At 35.1% G+C, this 24,964-nt stretch overlaps 1 protein-coding gene and 1 pseudogene across 17 annotated transcripts in view; both read left to right on the forward strand.

The window, feature by feature from the left end:
• Positions 1-24,964, forward strand: part of GPHN (gephyrin) — a 688,936-nt gene that overhangs the window by 242,183 nt on the left and 421,789 nt on the right.
• Positions 8,138-9,851, forward strand: LOC129049922 (probable ribosome biogenesis protein RLP24; annotated as a pseudogene).

Below are 24,964 nucleotides of genomic sequence, written 5' to 3' on the forward strand. Positions count from 1 at the left end.
TGATTTAAAGTGAGAGATATGTGACTTCCTTTCACTTGAATAGAGACCACTGTAGGGTTATTAATTAGCCTAACGTTGATGTTGTTGTGTCTCAAGGAATAAGGAGGCCCAAGAAGAGGGAGAGAGACAGGAAAATGGCCAGCCGGTCGAGCAGTCAGAACACACACAACATTTACTGATTAAGTTCCCTGTCTTATATGGGCTCAATTCATGTTGACCCCAAACAATTACAAGAGTAATATCAAAGATTAATTATTACAGTTTACAGTAGCAGACATAATATTAATGAAAAAGTTTTAAATACTACGAGAATTACTAAAACGTGACACAGACGTGAAGTGAGCACATGCACTTGGAAAAATGGCCCCAGCAGACTTCCTTGACATGGGTTGCCAGAAACCTTCAGGTTGTGAAAAGCACAATAAAGCGAAGCACAATAAAAAATTGTGTTTCTTAAACAACAAGACTATAATGGACAAGAAAGAGCTGAGACTAGAGACAGGAGACCAACATGTTAATCTAAGCCAGGAATCCCTAAAGTGAAGCCACAACATTTCCTTAAGCCAAAGCCTAATCCAGAACAAGTCCCTAATTCTCTTCGATTCTATGAAGGCTGAGAGAGGTGAGGAAACTGCAGAAGAAAAGTTGGAAGCTAGTAGAAGTTGCTTCATGAGGTTTAAGAAGCTATATCTGTAACAAAAACATACGAGGTAAAGCAGCAAGTGCTAGTGTAGAAGCTGCAGTAAGTTATCCAGAAGATCTAGCTAAGATCATTGATGAAGGTGGCTATTCTATATAGCAGAATTTCAATGTAGATAAAACAACCTTAAATACTGGAAGAAGATACCATCTAGGACTTTCATATCTAGAGAGGAAAAGTCAATGCCTGGCTCCAAAGCTTCACAGGACAGGTTGACTCTCTTGGTAGGGACTAGTGCAGCTAGTGACTTTAAGTTGAAGCCAATGCTCATTGACCATTCTGAAAATACTAGGGTCTTCAAGAATTATGCTAAATCTATCCTGCAGGGCTCTACAAATGGAGATTTTCTGCACAGCAAAAGAAACTATCAACAGAATAAACAGACAACCTACAGAACAAAAAAAAAAAAAGAGAAGAGAGATTGATTTAATAAATAATTGTAAGATAGAATTAGTAGCATTGAATCCTGATACACCCACAGAAAATATATACAAACGTGTTTAAATAATGAAAATTTATGGTAGATTCTGTTATTGGCCCTGATTTTCAACCATGTCCGTCAAAGCCCTTTGCCATATAATTTTTTAGGAACCCACTGTTGGGGGTGGAGTGGACTTCCTTGCCTTATGAATTTGTATTTGACCACTTAACTTGTTATTACCAATGGATAGAGCCCCTGGGTATATACTTACTCTCTTGCACATCTACCATGCAATAAGAATATGTGTGACAGTATTTTGGTGTCAGGAGAAGGATGAGAGATACATGGGGGAGAGCTACCCCCAGGCCTAGACCAGGTAATTCATCAGTTAGCCATGTACTCATGAATGAACCCAGTTGAGCCCAGCCTGGAGCAGCCATTTTTTAAGCAGTGCACAGATTTAGGATAAATAATAAGTTATGATTGTTTTAAGCCCCTGAGTTTTAGGGTGGCAGTCATAGCTAAGTGATATAAAGTTTCTATTCTGCAAAAAAAGAAAACATTTTAAAGAAAGTTATATTCTATTATATTTTCACACATCAACTGATGTGAAAACAAAAGATAATCTACTGATCCAACAGGAAAACTGCTTGCATTATTGGTTTTATTTATTAGACTGCCTTAATGAAGCAATCACGCAGCTAGAAAGGGAAAAATAAAACTAATATAATTTATAAAAATAGCTTTATTGTGATATACCTTATATACCATAAAATTTACTTATTTTAAGTGCACAATTCAGTGATTTTTAGGATACTTATTTTTGCCACTGTCACCACAATGTAATTTCAAATATTTCCATCATCCCAAAAGAAATCTTTGTGCCCATTACCAGTCCCTTTTTTTCTCTCCCACCTCCAGCTTAAGACTATGTAACCACAAATCTACTTCCTATCACTATAGATTTGCCTATTCTAGACTTTTCATAGCAATAGAATTATACAACATATAGGGATTTTTGTGTTTAGCTTTTTTCACTGAACATTTTTTAAGGTGCTTCTATATTGAAGCATGTTTTAGTAGTTCTTTCTTTTTTATTTCTGGGTAGTAATCCATTATTTGAGTTCATCACATTTTGTTTATTTATTTATCAGTCAATGGATATTTGAGCTCTCCACTTATTGTCTATTATCAATAATGGTATGAACATTCATTTACAAGTGTTTCTACAAACATCATGTTTTTATTTCTCTTAGATAAGTACTTAGTCATAGTAGAATTTCTGGGTCATATGGTGACTCTGTCTTCAGCATTCTGAGAAACTTAAAGTTTTCCAAATTGACTGTGCCATTTTACACTCCCACCAGAAATTTATGAGGGAAAACTGATAGTAATTTAATTATACTGAATATTCAATTTATACTACTAGTGACTTTCATATCATAATACAGAATGATAATAACTGTATATAAAAGATAATAATCAGATAATCTGATAATAATAAAATAAAACTGTGAAATGTACTTCTCTCTATAGTGAATCATATGTGTAAGTTATGCAACAGGTGAAGAAATATGTAAGATAGGCCTTTTAAAACACAATCTTAAATCTTATTAAGGTTTTCTAGAGTAATATAAATAATGCAATAATAGAAATAAGATCTACTTATTTTCTGCTATTCTGTAAAATTATTAAATAATTAAATTTTCTTTCTATAGTAATCTTGTTACACCAAGCTCACTTTGTACTATTGTGCCTATACAGAAATTACACTAATTTTTTCTCCATTAAAAACATTAAAATAGCCTTTTGACTTTTATAGACTTCAGAGAAGTTGTCATTATATCTCAAGTGCTATGAATGTGAACTGTGGGAATGTGAACTTTACTAAGAATCAATTATATAGCCTAAGTTGGTGTTTTATATTTGTTTTTCCTGCACTTTTATGGAAACCTGTAAAATATGTTAACATTGAACTATTTGGTCTTATTTAGACAGTATTTTATCTTACAATGCTGTATGATGAAATCCTGCACTCAAATAAAACATTAATCAGCAGAACTTAAATAAAAATATATGACTGTTAATTTTGTAGTCTTCCTACTTTCTTAGAAATTAAATTTCTAATAAATCTTTGTCTCTGATTTTGTGCAAAACAATGCTATTGTCTGGTGACTTCACTGTCTATGGATTTATAGAGGTATAAAGAGTATCGGTTATATATAGGTATCAGGTAAAGTTCATGCAAGCAAATATTTTTAAACATTCAATGGTGTTTTCTAGTAGGAATTAAATGTATTTATTAGTTTGACTTTACTGACAGTGTTTGCTTAGTATTAATCTATTAGAGCATAACTGCATAACATGGGTTTTACATGAAGCTTGCTGTTACTCTAAATTTATGTCACAAATCTGGCTCTGGGAAATTTTTCAAGTTTGTCTCAGTGCTTTAAGCCTTATAAAAATGAGCAAGTAACTCATAAATAATAGACAGTTCCTCAGAAGTCATTTAAAGTGCACTCCTTTTATTGGCAAAATTTCCATATGTTCTTTGGTTCTTTGAGTTGTAGACTCTATAGAGCTATTTAACTACCATTATTTTCTGGTGATTTTTTTCAGGTACCTTTCTTTATGATTTATGGTTCTGTAAAATCTTACATCAGTGTGTAGCTAGAATTATTTAGTCACATATTTTTAAATAATTTTAAAATTTCTTAAAAATTCTTGTGACCCATGAACATCATCAACCAATGTTATGAGATAAAATACTTCCCTCCCCAAATTAGAATGCTTTTCTTTCATATATTTCAAGCATGAGTCAGAATTGGAAAGGTACTAATTTAAATGCATTGTGCTTTCTCTAAAGTGGACAAAAGGAAAATAATAGTTAATAAGAGAGCTTTCTAGCATGGTACCAAATAAACATTTGGGCTGGTGAATGGGCAAGAGAAGTACGAGGTAATCCACTTGTCCTGACTTTCAAGAGTTTCTCCCTGCCAACTTATCACATTTGTAATTAATTAATATTTGTACATTTATCTGCTTAATGTCTTCCTCTCTTTATTATAAGTTGTATAAACACAAAGATTGTCTATCTTATTCTCTCCTTTACTTCTAACCCCAGGATATTGTGGGGCACATGGTAGAAGTTGCTCAAAAAAGTTTTTGTTGAATATATTCATGAATTTGAATGTTTTTCCCTACAAATTAACTTTAAAAGTACTTATGGAGTACATGCTGATTTAATATACGTATAATAAATATGAGTATTCATTGCATGTGTACATGTCAATATTTAACAGCTATCATTTATTTAATGCTTTTTTTCAACTTTACAAAGTGCCCTAACATATTTTTTTAAATGTTTGTTGCTCACAGTAATCCTGTGAGGCATATGATGATATTACTGTCATTCCTCCATATCCACAGGTTTCTTATCTAAACCTGTGGTTGTGTAGGCAGGGGCGCAACTGTGCTTTGCATCCACAGATGTGGAATCCACAGATGTGGAGGACCAACAGAACTCGAGCATCCTCTGCATTTTGTATCCACGGGGGTCCTGGAACCAATCCTCCATGGATATGGAGAGTCAACTGCATTTCCATTTTATAGGCAAGCAATATGGAGTTTAGATTAAAAAAAATTATTTGCTCCAAGAACACAGAAGTTTTTAAGTGATCAATCCTGGACTTGAATCATTTGTTTTTACTGTCTTTTGGATGGCAACATTAACTTTGTACCATATACCCAGTTCTTCATTAATTAAGAGATGTTACAAAATTAAGATGCATATAATTGTTATAAGATCCTCAAATAAATAAATGCTTTTGGTTATTTTACATGCGCTGAGAATAGTAGTCACCTTTGATAATGAGAATGAAGTATAATAAATCTGGGTTATGATGTTTATTTAAGTCTGAATCATGTAAAACAGAACAGGCATACTTCTCAACTAATTCTGTTAGACAGAAATAGAATTCCCTGACAATTAATGAAGTAGCACATAGTGGTCTTTGAATTACCTAAATTAGTTATTTTCTTGCATATCCCACAGATACTTGAGTTCAGCTCATTAAATTTTCTATTATTTCCTTAAAACCAATGCAGTTAGCAGTAATAGGGGAGTGAAACGAGAAGGAAAGAGTGGGTATGTATGAGGTGGAGGTGGGGAATCCAGGAAAACCATGGAGTTATGAAAAAATTAAAACTCATTGGTATATTTTATTTGAACTAAAGTTGATAAAATCTCCAAGAACTAGAAGTATTTATTACATAAAATCATCTTTTTCAAAAGTATATGTAAACCTTAATTGCTGTCAGAAAAATATGCATAATAGTGTGTATACTTGCATTAAAAAGGGATTTATTTTATATATATATATATATGCATGCACACACACACATACATACACACACAAATATAAATGGGAGATATAAGTGCAATTGCATTTATTGATTGATTGAGACCAATTCTCACTCTGTCACCCAGGCTGGAGTGCTGTGGCACGATCTCAGCTCAGTGCAGCCTCCACCTCCCAGGTTCAAGCGACTCTCCTGCCTTAGCCTCCCGAGTAGCTGGGATAACAAGCGCGTACCACCCTGTCCAGCTAACTTTTGTATTTTTAGTAGAGACAGGGTTTCACCATGTTGGCCAGGCTGGTCTCAAACTCCTGGCCTCAAGTAATCTGCCCACCTCGGCCTCCCAAAGTGTTGGGATTACAGGCGTGAGCCACCACGCCTGGCTGCAATTGCTTTTATATGCATAGAAGGAAACATAAAAATCTGGTTGGCAGGGTAGAGAGGAAAACTTTTTACTGTATGCGCTTCCCTAACATTATAGTTATTTTTACCATGTGAATGTGTTGTGTTCTTTCTGCTCCTTAATTCAGCTAGGTCCGAGTTTTTTTCTCACAACCAGGAAGAATTAGGCAGGCATGTGGACACTGGACAGTGAGTGGAATAGAATTTATTAAGTGAAAGGAAAAATTCTAAGCCAAGAGGGGATGTGGTGGGGAGGGGTGTTTCCCACACCCAAAGGTGGGAAAATTCCCCATGTAGCTAGTCCGGGGCCTTTTATGGACTTAGAATGGGGAGTATGTGCTGATTGGTTTGTGATTATGCAAAAAAGGTTAAAGTGAAGACACCACTCAAAGGTGGGCATGACAGTGTAGAAAACCAATTAGGAAAGGGTAGGTATATATAAAATAGGTGAAGGTGGGATCAATCAGAGGAAAGGCTGCCAAACAGGAAGATAAGTTATCAATCTAGTCCAAAGGTTAAACTTGTAGCTTGGCTTTCAGGCTTTAAACTGTCTTTGGCTTGAAGGTGGGATTTCACAGGGGACCCACCCCTTATCTGCCTAGGCATTTGGCTGCCTCCTATCACTTTAATTTTCCCCATCTGAAAAGGTACATCTAACAGCCATTAGAATAGGAATGAAGATGATCTTAACTGCTTTCTGCTGATAGAGGGCACTGTTTGGGGAAAATAGCAGTCAAATCTCCCTCAGAGGCTTGTCTCAGAATCCCCAGTAAAAGGGAGCCATCATTTGAAGCTACAGTTGCATGACCATTTTGAGTTTGATGGCCTGAAGGCGAGAAGAGAGAAACTGGGTTATTAGAAGACATGTAACAAAATGAGAAAAGGAGGTAAGGACAGCTCAGAAATCCTGAGGCTGCCACCATGCCAGGATAACTGGTGGCTATAGTTGTACCTGCTAAGGTTTGGGTGCATGGGGCTTGGCTTTGGTTAGCTCCCTTGGCCTTATTTTCCCAAAGAAACCTCCGGGTTATGGGCACCCCGTTTATTTCTATCACCTCGCAGGATTTGCAGGATAATTGCCCAGAACTAGAATATTTATCCAGATTTTTACTTTACCCCTCCCTCTGTTTCTTCTGAGCTGCAGCTGGAGACCACTGTTTGGTTCACAGGGTTAGTCTAAAATGTAGGCAAAAACTTAAATAATGAGATTACAATTTAATGGCAAGTGTATGATAAGTTTTGAAACATAATTTTTCTCTCTCTAGTCCTCATTTTTGTGAAAAACAAATCATGATAGGACTGAGTTGTTTGCAAAATAAATTTTAATCTTATACTTGGCTTGAATATTTGCATAAAGTACAGCAAGAATAATTATTTTTCACATAGGCTTTTAAAATTGTCTTTGATGGAACTCTGTTCCACAAGGAATCTCAGATAAGACTTTCTTAAAGCCAAGCCCAGCCATGAGTTTCTACCCTCAAATGCCTGAGAGTTGGGTAAATTCCACTCTTGAGGTCCCAAGATAACTTGGGGTTCCTGGGTCTATTAGAAAGTGACATTCTTTACTCACCACAGGTTAGGAACCCTGTACAGGGACTGTGTAGACAAGGTATGAGGCCAGTTTTCCCAAGGGGCTTTTACTGGCTCTGCAAGTCAAGCTTGATTCCTTAAAGGAAAGCATAACCTTCTACTCAAAGCCTTGGTAAAACAACCAGTTTCTCTAATTGTGTCCTGTTATAAAAGAAAATGGATTCTTATCGCACTGATGGAAATAACAATATTACCATAAGTTAAACATACTTACTGTTGTTGGTTTAAAGTCTTTTTTATCTGAGGTAAGAATAGCAACCCCTGCTCTTTTTTGTTTTCCATTTGCATAGTATTTCTCCAACTCTTTACTTTAAGCCTGTTGGTGTAATGTGAAATGGGTCTGTTGAAGACAGCAGAGGGATGAATCTGGTTTTATTATCCAACTTGCAACGCTGTTACTTTCAAGTGCAGCATTTAGACTGTTTACATTCAAGGTTAATATTGATATATGAGGCTGCTTTGCTCATATGGTGAAGTTGTTAGCTGGTTGTTTCGTAGTTTACATTGTGTGACTGCTTTATAGGGTCTGTGCACTGTATACATAAGTGAAATATGTAATATCACTAATTAAAATCAAATGTTGAAAATTTAAATTAGAGAAACTTCTGAATTATAGTTTTTGCATATTTTTAGAATAGATTTATTATTTTACATGTATACAATTACTAAGATAATCACAGGCCTCTGTTTAAATTATTGTTTTCTCAGAGGTTAAATAGCACCACCCAATCTAAAGTTGTTTTCACACGTTATGTCACATCATCCTCTTTATAATGTTTTCTTTACAGCACTTACAACATTTGAAATTTTCTACTTATTCATTTACTACCCATTTCCCCCAGTAGAATGTAAGATCCATGAATACAATTAATATATTTGTTTTGTTCACTGCTTTCTATCTAGCACATGAAATAATGCCTAGTACATAATAAGTTCTCAGTGAATATTCAGTGAAAGAACAAAAGTGTTTAGAAGTATTATTTTAATAAATAGATAAAATTTTAGTAGTGTATCGAGTCTTTATAAATCTTTAGAGAGCCACAGTGTTTCTTGTGTAGTTTAAAAATTACTCTGTAATCTCATTTAATTATGTTTTGCACTCTTTGTATATCGTAAGAGGTTAATTTATATGAGGTCTGTCAAATTGTCATATAATCTATAAGTTTTTAATGAATGTTTATTGTATCCATATTATATGAAATAATTACAGTGGGTTGGTGGGGGCCCACACGGGTTCAACATGCATATCAAAAAGTGTTATTTCTGTTCGGGGCCCATCTACCCTGGCCACAGCATGATGTTCATCCACAATGATTGCAAGGTGTTCAGATTTTGTAAATCTAAATGTCATAAAAACTTTAAAAAGAACCATAATCCTCGCAAAGTTAGGTGAACCAAAGCATTCCATAAAGCAGCTGGCAAAGAGCTTATAGTGGATAATTCATTTGAATTTGAAAAACGTAGAAATGAACCTATCAAATACAGAGAGAGCTATGGAATAAAACTATTGATGCAATGAAGAGAGTTGAAGAGATCAAGCAGAAATGCCAAGCGAAATTTATAATGAACATATTGAAGAAAAAGAGCGACAGAAAATTCAGGATATCAAAGAAGTCAAGCAAAACATCCATCTTATCCGAGCCCCTCTTGCAGGCAAAGGGAAGCAGTTGGAAGAGAAAATGGTATAGCAGTTACCAGAGGATGTGCATATGGAAGATGCTTCTTAAAAATCTCTGTAACCATTTCTTTTATGTACATTTGAAGATGCCCTTTGGAGACTTGGAACTGCTAAATTATTAGTTTATTTTTTACATAGGTCACTTAAATGAAAAGTGATTAATATATCTTTCCTACATTTCCATCTATAAAACATCAGATATTACAGATATTAGATTGCATCTCAGTGCTAAATTTTCAGTGATAGATATACTTATGTAAATCATGAAAATTCTACTTATAACTATAGAAGTGAATTGTGGACGTAAAATGGTTATGCCATTTGGATAATGGCACTAGGCAGCATTTGTATAATAACTAATGACAAAAATTCATAGCTAGTGATAAAATATTATTTACAGTAAAATATTCCCTTTATTAATATTATAGAAGGGGGGATACAACAAGAAACTAACAATTTGTATGACAGTGTCAAATATTATTTTGATTTTAGTATTTCCTGTTTTGGTTTATTTGCATCTTAGAAGAGCATAATGACATTGTTTGATGAAGCTTAATTATGCTGCACTGCTGTGACCTGGTTTAACCCTTCTGATAGGTAGTTGTGGATGTTGGGGATGAGAACTGAATAATCTTTGCCTGGAGTGACACTACACTCTAGAATTTCCACTTTGGAGAAATACTCAGTTCTTTTTTTTTTTTTTTTTTTTGAGACGGAGTCTCTGTCTGTGGCCCAGGCTGGAGTGTAGTGGCGCGATCTTGGCTCACTGCAAGCTCTGCCTCCCGGGTTCACGCCATTCTCCTGCCTCAGCCTCCCGAGTAGCCAGGACCACAGGCACCCACCACCACTCCCGGCTAATTTCTTTGTATTTTTAGTAGAGACTGGGTTTCACCGTGTTAGCCAGGATGGTCTTGATCTCCTGACCTCGTGATCCACCCATCTCGGCCTTCCAGAGTACTGGGGAGAATACTCAGTTTTAACTTGTGATTCCTGGTAGAACATACTTTATTTTTCTAGCCTAGCAATGATGTAGAAGCAGAGGAATCCCAGTGCCTTTTAAAAGTTATTATGTGGTTTTCTTTTAAAAAGCTCCTGTTTTTGGAAAGTAGAATTTATGGGTACACCATCTGTTCATTATTTGCACATAAAACCTTTTGAAAGGTTAAAAAAAAAAAAAAAGAATTACAATGGAATTTTACTAGTGTTCATTAAAAATATGACTACTAAATAAAACTGCAAATAAGAGAAATGGCATATTTCTAAATAAAGGCTTCTAATTAATATACTAATTACCAATGGTTCATGTCAGAATGTTAAAGCTCTTGAAAGATTTCCTATTTGCTTCTTTGTAAACTACTTTCTCTTTAAGAATTATGTAAGGCATAATAATACAAACTGATTCTATTCCAGTGGCCAACCGATGTGAAAGTTCTTTAAAATGAGGAATATATTATGGTCAATATCTCTAATGATAATTACCTTTCCACGGTGTAAAATCTGAAGAACAATCTTGTCTTTATGACAGCATTTATATATGAAAATTTAATTCTAAGAAATATATGGATTTGCAGAGAAGTGTCACATAGTAAAAAAAAAAAGTCTGGGCTCTGGGATGACATTGTTCTAAGTAGCAGACTGTTTTCTGTTCATAACCTTGAGCAAGTTAACTTTTCTGAACCTCAGGTATAGTGCTGAAACAGTATATGTAAAAATGCCTAACACAATGCCTATTAGAAATGCTCAGTAGATTCTAATTCTCTTTTCTTCCCAAGTAAAGTGGAAGCAAAGACTCTTCTCAAAAGTATGGTGGCCACATTTACCAAAATAGTAGAAAAAAAGAATGGTGAGGTAAAAAGGTACCCATTTAACCTCAGTAAGGATGACTGTATTTACCAGTGTTAAACAGGGGAGTTTCTAATCAAAGGCTTTTAGGAATCAATTTTGACCATATTTTAAAACAATAGCTACATTTATTTTCCAAAATTATTTTGGTCTTTAAGTCATAGATTATATGGTAATATAATTCAGAATGTCTTCTATCTTCAATTTTGGCTAAAGGCAAATAATAATACCTAACACTTATTTACATGCATACTATATACTGTCAGCCATCCACATCTGTGGGTTCCTCCACATCTGTGGGCTCCACATCTGTGAATTCAACCAGCTGCAGATCAAAAATATTTAGAGAAAGACAATAAAAGTAATACAAATAAAAAATACCATATTACAACTATTTATATAATATTCATATTGTATTAGGTATCATAAGTAATCTAGAAATGATTTCAAGCAGGGTTCCCCAAACCCTGGGCCATTGAACAGTAGTGGTCCATGGCCGGTTAGGAACCAGGTCACACAGTAGGACGTGAGCGGCAGACATGTGAGCAAAGCTTCATCTGTATTTACAACCACTCCTATTACCGCCTGAGCTCCACCTTTTGTCAGATCAGTGGCAGCATTAGATTCTCATAGAAGCACAAACCCTATTGTGTACTGCACATGTGAGGGACCTACCTTGTGTGTGCCTTATGAGAATCTAATGCCTGAAGATCTGCCACTGTCTCCCATCACCCCCAGATGGGACTGTCTAGTTGCAGGAAACAAGCTCAGGGTTCCCACTGATTTTACCTTGTGATGACATGTATAATTATTACATTAGATATTACAATGTAATAAGAATAGAAGTAACATGCACAATAAATGTAATGCATTTGAATCATCACAAAACCATGCCCCCAACCCCCCAATCCTTGGAAAAATTGTCTTCCATGAAACCAGTTCCTGGTGCCAAAAAGTTTGGGAACCACTGATTTAAAGTATATGATGGGAGGATGTTCGTGGGTCACACACAAATACTGCGTCTTTCTGTATAAGGGACTTGAGCATTCGTGTATGTTGTTATCTGCAGAGGGAGGGAAGGTGTTCTGAAACCAATCCCTCGAGGATACCCAAGGAGGACTGTAGCAAGTACTGTTCTATAAACTTGGCCTAGATTAACTCATATAGTTAATCCTATATGGTAGGTTTTTTTTTTTTAATCATTTTACGGATCAGGAAACTGATGCAAGATGAATTAAGAAAACTTGCCTATACTTACACAACAAATACGTGCCAGGTCAGGGCTGAGATTCTGATCTAGGTAAACTGACTCTAGATTTTATGCTTCTAACTTTCACACAGTATTCTGAGATAAATCCAGAGAAGTGGTACAAACTTGAAACAGGTCTAAAAGTTTAAGCACAGAATGGATTGAGACCTTTAAAAAGCTGAAGGAAAAATATAGAGAATAACTTCTGTAGCTATATATCATCAAGAAAAATCAGTAAATCTATTGTATAGAAATAATAGCAAAAATTTAAAATATAAAGATAATATAATTACTTATTGTACATGATTAGTATTCTAAGTTTAAAATATAATAAAAATTAAAGAATTACTTGACTTTTTAAAAACTTTTTTCTTTTGCCCTCCTGTGAGGACAGTCATTATTATTTTAAAAAAGAAGATAATCATCTTTAATAGTTGAGCATGTATGCACTTAGGTGCTTTAAATGAGTTAAAAATACTATCAACCTGAACTACTATATATCCAGATAATACAAAAATGAAAAATAACATGTGATGTCAGAACCACTGTTAATCTTTTAGAAATCTGTTGATTATCTTTGAGTAAAAAGAACAGAAGGGTGAACCTTGATTGACCACTTCCCATTCTTTCTGAGGTGAGAGGGTATCTCAAGTCAAAAAAGAACAGGTACTGACAAGGTTGCACAGAAAAGGGAACACTTATCCACTGCTGATGGGAGTGTAAATTAATTTGCCCATTGTGGAAAGTAGTGTGGCAATTTTTGAAAGAACTTAAAACAGAATTACCATTTGACCCAGCAATTCCATTATTGGATATATAACCAAAGGAATATAAATTCTTCTGCCATAAACACACATGTATATGTATGTTCACTGCAGTACTATTGACAATAACAAAGACATGGAATCATCTAAATGCCCATCAGTGGTAGACTGGATGAAGGAATGAGAGCATGTCTTTTGCAGCAGCCTTTGGAGCCAGAGGCTATTATCTTAAGTGAACTAATGCAGGAACAGAAAACCAAATGCCGTATGTTCTCACTTATAAGTGGAAAACATGGAGTACACATGGATTCAAAGACAGGAGCAACAGACAGTGGGGCCTACTTGAGGGTAGAGGGTGGGAGGAGGGAGTGGAATGAAAAACTACCTATTGGGTACTCTGCATATTACCTGGGTAACAAAATAATCTATACACCAAACTCACATGACACACAATTTACCTATATGACAAACCTGCACATGTACTACTGAAACAGAAAAAAAAGAGAATGACTGAATGTACACTATGATGGAAAAGCTGTATAATTTATTATCTACATATAGTCATCTATTTAGAATGAAATATATATCTAGATAATTAACTTCAGCTGATATGTACTAGTTTTTCATTTCAATCTTTCTCATTCAAGAATTGATTAAATAGAGACTCCAGTTCCACCTGTGGTGGAGTAGCTTCTATGAAAACTAGCTAGAATACATAAAACAATTGTTTGAAGGAATTGGAGAACAATCAGTTTAAGCAGGACTTGAGGGATAATGGTTCTTGGGAGAACAGAATAGAAGCACTGGAAGTGAACTCCACATTTACCCTAACTTTTTCCCTGAGAGCATTTTTCAGTTCCTAGTGTGGAAGACTGGAGTCCAAGTGGAAAGTGACAATCTTTCTGTCATTAGCCAACTTTAGCCAACTCTTAAGATGCATATCTATATGTACAAGTTGAAATTCCAGGAAATTCATCAATAAACAGAATTTGAGTGTCTGAACAAGTTAGCAGAGATTTCAGGAGGTGCATGGGACTAAGAAGAAAGGCTGAATTTTAAGCCCTGCCAAGGCAGAAGGGCCTTGGTAAACTTAGTTGGAACCCTAGAAGGACTACACTTTAGGAGTGAAGGCAAAATGCTGCAAAAAAGAGAAAAACTATAGTTTTAGATATTTACTAGTTACTCATTGCATTTAGATATGTTGAATGAAACACTAGACTCAGAAAAACAGAGTAAATGAACAGACAGTTCATTAGAAAACACCACATTGAAATACACACAGAAAAATGAAAGGTAAAACCAAAGGAACCTAAGAGACATATGGCACATGGTAAAAATAACTGACATTTGTGCAATATTCCCAAAAGAAGGATGGATAGACAGAATGATATAGAAACAATATTTGAAAAAATACTGATTGAGAATTTTGTAAAATTGAAGACATCAGAGCAAAAATTTAGGAAGCAAGATAAGTTTTATATGCACATGTGTTTGTATATGTATATATACACATACATACATATGTGCAAACACACACAAAGCCAGGTATACTATAGTCAAGCTCCTGCAAAACAAAGAAAAAATTTCATTAATCTTGCCTCTGCTTCCAGTCTTTTTACAACAGTGATTTTACCAACTATAGTTTTCTTTCCTAAGTCTGTTATTTCCCCCCATTTTTAAAAAAACTTAGCGTCCCTGTTGATGGCTTTCAATATAGTTAGCTTCTCAGCTTCCTTGGTCCTAATCCTCTCCTCAAATTCCACCTTTGTCTTTATAAGTAGAGTTACTTCATATAAGCTTTTAATTTTTCAAACTATGTGTTGAAAAAGAAAAGTAATATGAAAGAAAAGATTCATTTAAAATATTTCAAGATGCCTATTACGCATTTCTACTCATTATATTCACTCTCTGTATTAAGTATATAAGACTAAAGACTTGAATCTATAATTCCCTTAGTTAGTCCCCTCAGACTTCTAATGGGAAGAGGCTCACTAGGACTTCTAAGGAAGGACAATGGGCTGTCCTTTCCCTGAATTTCTTTAATTTTTAAATTGCTAGTCAGTAGCCGTGTATATCTTTCCCTGATACTTTTTCAGTGTCTAATCCAGGCTGCCAAGGAGTACTAGAGAGATTATCATCCTTTCTGTTTGTTCTATTGCAGACTCACTTTTTGAACAGAAAAAAAAAAAGAAAAGAGGGAAAATGAAGAGTGAAAATAGTGAAAAATTCTGGGATTGAGCCTAGAGAAGTAGAAAGTGTTTTTTATCAGTAACTTCTGTCTTCTTAGTAAGACAGAGGGCAAATTTATCTGATATAGATATGTGTTATAAGCTTAGGGGGAAAATGGAAATTTGGAATTGCTATCAGAATACATAGAGTAATTGCTTTCAGAATAAACGGAATAGTTGCTACTCATGCCAGTAGATGTGTGAGCCAACTACAAAGATAATCAGAAGAGTTGTCAAGTATCAATCATGTCCAAGCCACAGTTAAATAGCATACATTTATAATAAATTATATCACTGATTCCCAGCAACATACAACAATGTTTGTATGTAGTAAGTGCTCAAAGGATTATTAAATAATTGCAATTATCAATCGTGTATCTGAGATTGACTAAACAGACTAAAGAAGAGAATACTTGCACATGTCAGGAAAAGATCTAATAGTCATAATGAATAGTGTTTTACAAATTGCCAACAAAAGTTTAAAACAATATAAATAAGAGTACACAAATGAAAATTATTCATAAATATATGGATCTATTTGAAGAATTTGGAGATAACTCAGAGGAAAACCTCTAAAATATACAAAGATTTAGAAAATCAAATTTATGAGGAAGATTAAAGTTAACTGGGAATTTTTAAGTTACTAAAGATAAAACTGAGTAATGATCTAACCAACTAGTATACAGAGTTGGTATATATGGAGAGGAGTATGGCCATCTGTTTGGTATATACATGCAAGACAGAGCAAAATAACATCAATATAAATTGCAAAATGAGAGATTTTTAAAATTATTTATCCTAATAGAAATAAAGTGTATGGCATGAGAAATTAGAATAGATTACCAGATGATTATAGAGAAGATAATCTCTCTTTTAAGTTATTGAAAACTAAAATTGATTTTTAAAAATTCTATTTCCTACCTGCTTTATTCTAAACACTAGACCAAGTTTTGGAACACAGAAATGAATAGCTGACACTATTCCTGACTTTCCAATATTCTGTAGGAAAAGAGCTATATGAGCAGTGACTTTGAAAGCAGGACTTTTTATAATGATAAAAGGATCAATCCATTAGGCATACATGACAATTATAAACATACATGTACCCAAAAAGAGAGTTTCAAAATATATTAAGCAAAAACTGGCAGAATTAAAGGGACAGACAATTAAACAATAATAGTTGGGGGCTTCAGTACCCCACTTTCAATAATGGATAGAACAACTTTGCAGAAGAACAAGACATTATAATCCAGAGTTATACAGTTAAAACCATAGAAATAGGTATGCAGTAAAGGTAGAATATAGGAGTTTATTTCTAAGCATTCATGGGGTGAAGGATGCATTAAGGGAATAGAAGATGAATGTTTGAAACAACTCCTCAAGATAATTGACTAGTCATCTAGATTTTAAAAGATACATATACTATATATATAATATACATATATACTTGTCTGCTAGGATCATTAGAGAAGAGCATTTTAGACAGTGTGTAGAAAAATGTGGATATGTGTAAAAATTTGTATCTTTGGGCAGCTATTTGTGACTTTGAATTGTTGAAACTTTAATAAGTATACTGAAGTGGAATAAGGGACGATTGTAATACTGGGACATGAGGCTGAAGAGGTATGATTCTGTCTCAAGACAGTGAAGCATATGGATAATGCTAGAGTACTTACAATAATTACCAGTCATCTATGAAATATACCAAATTTTAATTCTAATTATTCTTTCACTTCTTAAAGTGTATGTTAGTCAGGATCTTATCTGATATAGTTTTAAAAAGTATTTTTAAATATTTGATCCTATGTAGAGTTTTTAAAAATTATGTTACCTTTTTTAACTTTTATTTTATGTTCAAGGGTACATGTTCAGGTTTGTTATATAGGTAAACTCATGTCATAGGGGTTTGTTGTACAGATTATTTTGTCACCCAGGTATTAAGCCTAGTACCTATTAGTTATTTTTCTTGATCCTCTCCCTCCTCCTGCCTTCCACCCTCCAATAGACCCTGGTGTGTGTTGTTCCCTTCTATGTGTTCATGTGTTCTCATCATTTAGCTCCTGCTTATAAATTAGAACATGTGGTATTTGGTTTTCTGTTCTTGCATTAGTTCACTTAAGATAATGGCCTCCAGCTCCATCCAAGTCCCTGCAAAGGACATTATCTTGTTCTTTTTTGTGGCTGCATAGTATTTCATGGTGTATATGTATATGTACATTTTCTTTATCCAGTCTACCATTGATGGCATTTAGGTTGATTCTGTGTCTTTGCTATTGTGGATAGTGCTGTGATGAACATATACGTTGCATGTGTCTTTATGATATAACGATTTATATTTCTTTGGGTACATACCCAGTAGTGGGATTGCTGGATCAAATGAGAGTTCTGTTTCAGCTCTTTGAGGAATTGCCACAGTGCTTTCCACAATGCTTGAATTAATTTATACTCCCACCGACAGTGTATACATGTTCCTTTTTCTCTGCAACCTCACCAGCATCTGTTATTTTTTGACTTTTTAATAATAGCCATTCTAATGGGTGTGAGATGGTATCTCATTGTGGTTTTGATTTGCATCTCTCTAATGATCTGTGGTGTTGAGCTTTTTTTCATGATTGTTGGCTGTATGTATGTCTTCTTTTGAAAAGCGTCTATTTATATCCTTTGCCCACTTTTTAATAGAGTTGTTCATTTTCTTCTTGTACATTTAAGTTCCTTATAGATGCTGGCTATTAGACCTTTGTCAGATGCATAGCTTGCAAAAATTTTCTCCTATTCTGTAGGTTGTCTGTTTAATCTGTTGATAGTTTATTTTGCTCTGTAGAAGTTTTTTAGTTTAATTAGATCCCATTTGTCAATTTTTGCTTTTGTTGCAATTCCTTTTGGCATCTTTGTCATGAACTCTTTGCTCATTCCTGCATCCAGAATGGTATTGCCTAGGTTGTCTGGACCAGAGTTTCTATAGTTTTGGATTTTACTATAATGGTACCTTTAATATTAATGAAACCTATAAACCATGAAAGTTACTGTAGAAAATTGTAACAAGAATCTATTTCAACCCTTCTATTGTGCAATATGTTATATACACATATCACAGCTTTTTACCTTTAGTAGTAACTAAAATGTGCATGTTTATTGATTCTGCATTTGCCACACTATGTTCCATGAAACACTGATATTCCAAAAATATTAATACCATAGTAGTCCCCCCCATCCACAGTTTCACTTTCTGTAGTTTCAGTTACGTGCAGTCAAGTGCCATCCAAAAATATTAATATTGAGAGAAAGTTATTATAAAAATAATAACTTTTATTATAGTATATTGTTATAATTGTTTTATTATTCTTAATCTATTACTGTTCATAATTTAAAAATTAAACTTTATCATAGGTATGTGTGTGTAGGAAAAAACAGTATGTAGAGTGTTTAGTACTATTTTCAGTTTCAGGCATCCAGTATAGATCTTGGAATATATCCCCTATAGATAAGAAAGGACTGCTGGAAAGATTCAAATGGGATGAATAAAAGGATTCTCAGGCCTCTCAGTTCTTTCACCATCTTTCACCCAATGATGTCCTTCATCCTTCCTAAGCCACTGGCTCCAACGGTCACACCCTAGCTCCTTTCATTACTAATAACTATCACTCCTCTATAACTTTCATTTCAGTTATCACCCTCTTCAGTTGTCACTTTCTATTTAACTCCCTCTAGTAATTCAACTGTGATAAATCTTTGATCACTGTGGACCTCCAATTCTTTTTGATTGGCTCCTTACCTCTTTCATTTCCCTCCTTACCTAGCTTACATTATGTAATCAATCGAATACTCTATTAAACATACCTTTAATTTTCATGTCCTTCTCATCATATTGTCTTTTCTTGGGTGAATAGTAGCCACCCAGAGATAACAGGTCCTCATTCTTAGAACTTTTAATGTTACCTTTTAATGAAAACAGATATTTACAGATGTGATTTAGTTAAGGATCTTGAGATGGAGAGATTATTCTGGATTATTAACGTTGGCCTGAAATGCAATCACAAGTGTCCTCGTAAGAGAGAAGCAGAAGAAAATTTCTTATAAACAGAAGAGAAGAAGATACACATAGGAGAAGAAAGCAGGAAGCAGAGAATAGAGTAATGTGACCACAATCAAGGAATACTGCAGCCACCAGAAGCTGCAATAGACTAGAAGTAGATTCTCCACTAGAGTTTCTGGAGGGAGTGCGGACCTGCTAACACCTTGATTTCCTCAGTCAAGTATCTCGAATCTCTGATACTGATTGTAGACGTCTGGCCTCAGGACAGTGAGATAATAAGTTTTAATTGTTTTGAGCCACCACACAGTAGCCACAAGAAACTAATACACTTGCCTAATCCATAAGGCTGGTTAAATTCCAAGTCTCTGTCTGTTTTGGACCTGCTTCCTTGTAGCTGAACTTAACTGGAGAAAAACAGGCAACCATAATGACTGATTCATCCTTAAATTTATGATCACTAACTTTTTATTAGTCCATTTAGTGCAACACTTCTTTTATTTCCCTAGTCCAGGGACTGGCAAATGTTTTCTATAAAAGGCCAGTAGTGAAAATCTTAAACTGTGAATTATACGGTCTCTGTCAGAATTCTGCTAGGGCCAGATTTTTGCCAGCCCCTGCTGTAGTCTGTTTTTTCTCCCATTATATTACATGACTGTCGTACCTGCCTCTCTCTCTTAAAACCTCCAAAACCTTCTCTCCAATTCTTACTTCTTAGCCTATAACCATGGAAAGCCATGTTATGGAGAAAAGTTATCAAAAGAGAGCTTCCCTGTGTTTCACTACAGCTTCTTACTTTCCTTCATCCATCCAAATATTCTGCCCTCTGTCATGTTTCTAATGATGAATATGCATGGAAGAACCATGGAGGCCTCTAACAAAGTTGAAGTCGTCCATTTGTGCACGTAATCCCATACCTTCTCATCCACCCAGAGACATAGCTCCAGCAATTGTTCTAGCTCCTGAATCTTCAATATTCTCTTTCTACTTTATTTTTCTCATCAGCGTACAAACATGCTTTTATTTTTCTACCCATTAAAAAATATATTTGACCTCCTTTCTCCTTCCAGTTATTGTCCCACCTTTTTTCCTCTTATAGTAAAACTTCTCTTTATAGAGTAATATAAAAGGTGTCTGTACCTTCTGTCTACATTTCCTCCCCTCCCATTCTTTTTATCTTCTTTTAAAAACTTACCATGTAAAATTTCAAACATACATAAAAGTAGGAAAAATAGTTTAATTAAAGTTGCTATGTGTAAGTTACATAGTTTCAACAATTCATAACTCATGGCCAAAACTTGTTTCATTTCTACTCTCATTCTATAAATATACCACTGGAATATTTTCAAACTAATTTCTGTCATCATGTATTTTATCTACAAATATTTTCATATGAAAAGATGACACCTCTTTAGTTTTAAAATATAACCACAATACCATTATCATACCTATAAAAAACAATTTTTAAATATCATCACATGCCCAATTAATGTTCCAATTTTCCTGATTTTTGTCATAATCCTTTTTTATTTTTACTATTGATTTGTTATAATAAGGATCTAAACAAAATTGTTTTGACTAGATACATTTTTTAAGTATTTTTAAATCAACGAGTTCCACTTTTCTCCACCCATTTTTTTTCTGGCAACTAATTTGTTGAAAACACTGGGCCCTTTTTGTTTTTTGTCTACAGGGTTACATTCTGGAAGCTGGTGATTGCAAGGATGTGCAGTACCTCTCCCTGTTTCTATTTCCTGCACACTTGATCACATTTCTCTTTTTTTTTTTTTTTTTTTTTTGAGATGGAGTCTCGCTCGGTTGCCCAGGCTGGAGTGCAGTGGCACGATCTCGGCTCACTGCAAGCTCCGCCTCCCGGGTTCATGCCATTCTCCTACCTCTGCCTCCCAAGTAGCTGGGACTATAGGCGCTCGCCACCACGCCCAGCTAATTTTTTGTATTTTTAATAGAGATGGGGTTTCACCGTATTAGCCAGGATGGTCTCAATCTCCTGACCTCGCCATCCGCACGCCTCGGCCTCCCAAAGTGCAGGGATTACAGGCATGAGCCATCGCGCCCAGCCGATCACATTTCTCTTTAATTTGTTGTTTGTTTGTTAGCAAGACTATTTTATAGGTGATGTGTGTAGTTCCATCTGGAGGCGTATATGTTTGTCTCTCTTTTCGTGGTATTAGCAGCTATTGATGATCACTGCCTGGTTCAATATTTCTTTAGGGGGTTGCCTGTTTTTTCTTGCACTCTCTCTAGTCAGAATTTAATTCCTACCATTCCAACAAAGCTGTCTTACTGAATTACTAGTTGACTTATCAGCAGTATTTGACTGTCCTTGGCTTTCAGGCCTTTCCTTACTTAACATAAAGGTTATTGTTTTCCTAGAATTCTCCTACTATTCTTCCTATCTTAATGGCTGTTTCTTCATCTCTTTTCCAGGTGCTTCTTAATATTCAAGTAACTTAGGCCTCATTTCTTGGACCACTTTTTTTTACCTATACTCCCTTGGTGATTTCATCCCAACTCATTACGTTAAGTATCACCTGTATACTAATGACTCCCAAATTTACAGCTCTAGACTAATGTCTCCTCTGAACTCCAGATTTGTAAATCCAACTGCCGACTTGATATCTCTCCTTGGATATATAATCAAAATCCAAAACTATGCTTGTCCAGAACCTAAGTCTATCTTCTTATCCCCTAAACTTTCTCTATCTCTACTCACAGCCTTCTCCATTCCCAGTTGATAGCAACAGTATCATTCCAGTTTCTCAGGTCACAAATTTTGGAATTATCTACCTTCAAAATATGTCCAGAATCTGACCACTCTTCACCACCTCCACTGCTATCAGCCTAGTATAAGCCACCATCATATCTTGTATTGCTTATTGCAATAACCTCTTAATTAATGGCCCTGCTTTACCCTTGCCTATCCCTACCCCACCCAGTCTATTCAACTAGCATCCAAAATTAGCCTTCTAAAATAGAAAAAAAAAGAAATAAAATCATATTTGCTCAAAATCCTCTAGTGGTTTCCCATGTCACTAAGAGAAATAAACATGGCTGTTTTAACGGCCTACAGGTAACTATATGATCTGATACCATATTACTCCTTGGATCTCTCCCTCGCTTCTTGATTCAGTTCTAGGCACTTTGGTCACCTTATTGTTTCTAATATTCACCAAGCACATTCATACCTTAGGGGCTTTGTATTTGCTATTTATTCTACTTGGAATGATATTCTTTCAGATATCATGTGGGGCTAGTTCTTCCTCTTTCAGAAGTTAACTTAAATGTTATCTTTTTGATAGTCTTCCTGTCTTATTTAAAAATTGCAATTCATCAACACATCCTATTCTTTTTTCCTGTTTTATTTTTCTCCATAACACTTATTACCACCTATCATGCTATATATTTTATTTGGTTATTGTCTGTCTCTCTTCTACCTCCATACCAAAATGTAAACTCCATGAGAAAGGAATTTTCATCTGTTTTATTTCCCGACGTATCCCCAGTGGTGAAAATAATGCCTGGCTCCTAGTAAGTGCTTAATTAATATGTGCCAAATGAATTAGATTACATATATTTTTATAACATTGGTTTAAACAAAGTTAGATTTCTTTATTGCAAAACTTCCTAGGGACTTTAATATGCTAATAAAATTATGAGGATTAGCTCCAACAAAGGAATTTAACATGTTGGCTTCCTAAACTCATTTATATGTATAACTTTGGGATTGCGGGGGAGAGCATCTATTCACATCTCAAAGAACACAGTTTGGAGGTTGCTACATTAATTTAATGATTCATTCAGCAGGCATGTATTTAGCACCTGTATGACATTATCCTGGGCATTGTATAGAATTCAAAAATTCATCAAATTGGGATCCTATTCTCAGGGAGCTTACATTTTAGAAAAAAAAAAAAACTAAAGCATATGAACAATTTAAGTGGGCACCCCCCTTCAAATTTGCTTCTTTTCTACTCTTATCCTCTCAAGCCAGAAACCTGTGTTGACCCTTGACTCCTCTTTTGTCCAAATTCTCAATGTATATGTAATCCATCATTAATTCCTGTTAATTCTAACCTCTAGAATATATCTTGAAATTATTTACTTTCTCCATCCCCACTGCTACCATTCTGGGAGAAGCCACAGTTAACCATAGGTGGGCCACAGTCCCATCTGATTACTTAGATAGCAGGCCCTGCTTTTAATCTTTGACCTTGTGGTAGGCAGAATTTTGGACTCATGACTTTCACCTGCTTTTGTTACTCCTGTGAATAAGTTATGTTATATAGCAAAAGAGACATTGCAGATGACCTTAAAATAGGGAGGTTATCCCACATTATTTGGTTGAGCCCAATATAATCACATGAGCCTTAAAAGCAGAGAGAAGGGCAAAAGAGGAAGTCAGAGAGATTGGAAACATCATTTCTTCTTGTCAGATTATTTCAAACATGTATTTGAATAATGAATAATGGCCAAATTCACAGGTATACGTTTAGCACTATTTCTTCCTGAATAGAGAGTATTACCCATCCTAATGACCAATTTCATATTCTTCTTTAAAATAATGAAATTTATCACCCAGCCCTGTTATTTCTGATATATGTTTTTAAAAATCAAAGAATTTTTAGAAGAATCAGATATAGTGTGAAAATGAAAATAAATTTTTAAACAAAAAGCAATAATGTATACTTTCAAATAAATTTGGTCTTTAAAACCGTCCCCTTGGTATGTGTACAATTATACAGATACTGTTTGCCCCAATGTTGAAGTTTATTCTAGATATGATTTAATATATGAGCACATTAGAAAAATTAATGCCATGCCCTTGAAATCACAGGACCTTTTTTTCCCCCTTCTTCCTTTACTTCCTTCATTGCTGTTTAATCCAGACCATTTCCTTCCTCTACCATTTGGCTCAGTAGCCTAGGTTTTCTGGTCTCCCCAGAGAAGACTGCCGCTGTGCAGAATGAGTGGCATGTAAAGAGCAGAGCTACTCCTACTTTGGGAAGTGCAATGGGGAAGACTTGTCCCATGAAGTGTATGTCAGGAAAAAGATGGCAGGTAATAAGTTCTTTTGTGTGCTTTTCACATGCTGAAGGCTGATAACATGGGAATAGTTGAGTACCAGAAATATTAGACACAAGAAAATAAATCACTGCCAATAATAGACTTGCTTTCTAACAAATCTTAGGAATTTTTGTGGGGAAATCTTTTTTTTTTTTTTTTTTGAGACGGAGCCTTGCTCTATTGCCCAGGCTGGGTGTCAATGGCGTGATCTCAGCTCACTGCAACCTCTGTCTCCCGGGTTCAAGCTATTCTTCTGCCTTAGCCTCCTGAGTAGCTGGGATTACAGGTGCCCGCCACCACGCCCAGCTAATTTTTGTATTTTTAGTAGAAACGGAGTTTCACCACGTTGGTCAGGCTGGTCTTGAACTCCTGACCTCGTGATCCTCCCATCTCGGCCTCCCAAAGTGCTGGGATTACAGGCATGAGCCACTGCATCAGATGATTTGGGGAAATCTTTGATAATATCTTTCCTAGGTCATGACTCTCTTTTGCTTTAGAACTTAACACATCACTGCTGTAAGAGCTCTTTTTTTTGTTTGTTTTAAAGAAGTGGACTCTCACTATGTTGCATAGGCTGGTCTCAAACTCCTGGCCTCAAGAAATCCTCTCACCTTGG

This window comes from Pongo abelii, chromosome 15 (assembly GCF_028885655.2).
Source record: "Pongo abelii isolate AG06213 chromosome 15, NHGRI_mPonAbe1-v2.0_pri, whole genome shotgun sequence".
In the NCBI taxonomy this organism is placed as follows: domain Eukaryota; kingdom Metazoa; phylum Chordata; class Mammalia; order Primates; family Hominidae; genus Pongo; species Pongo abelii.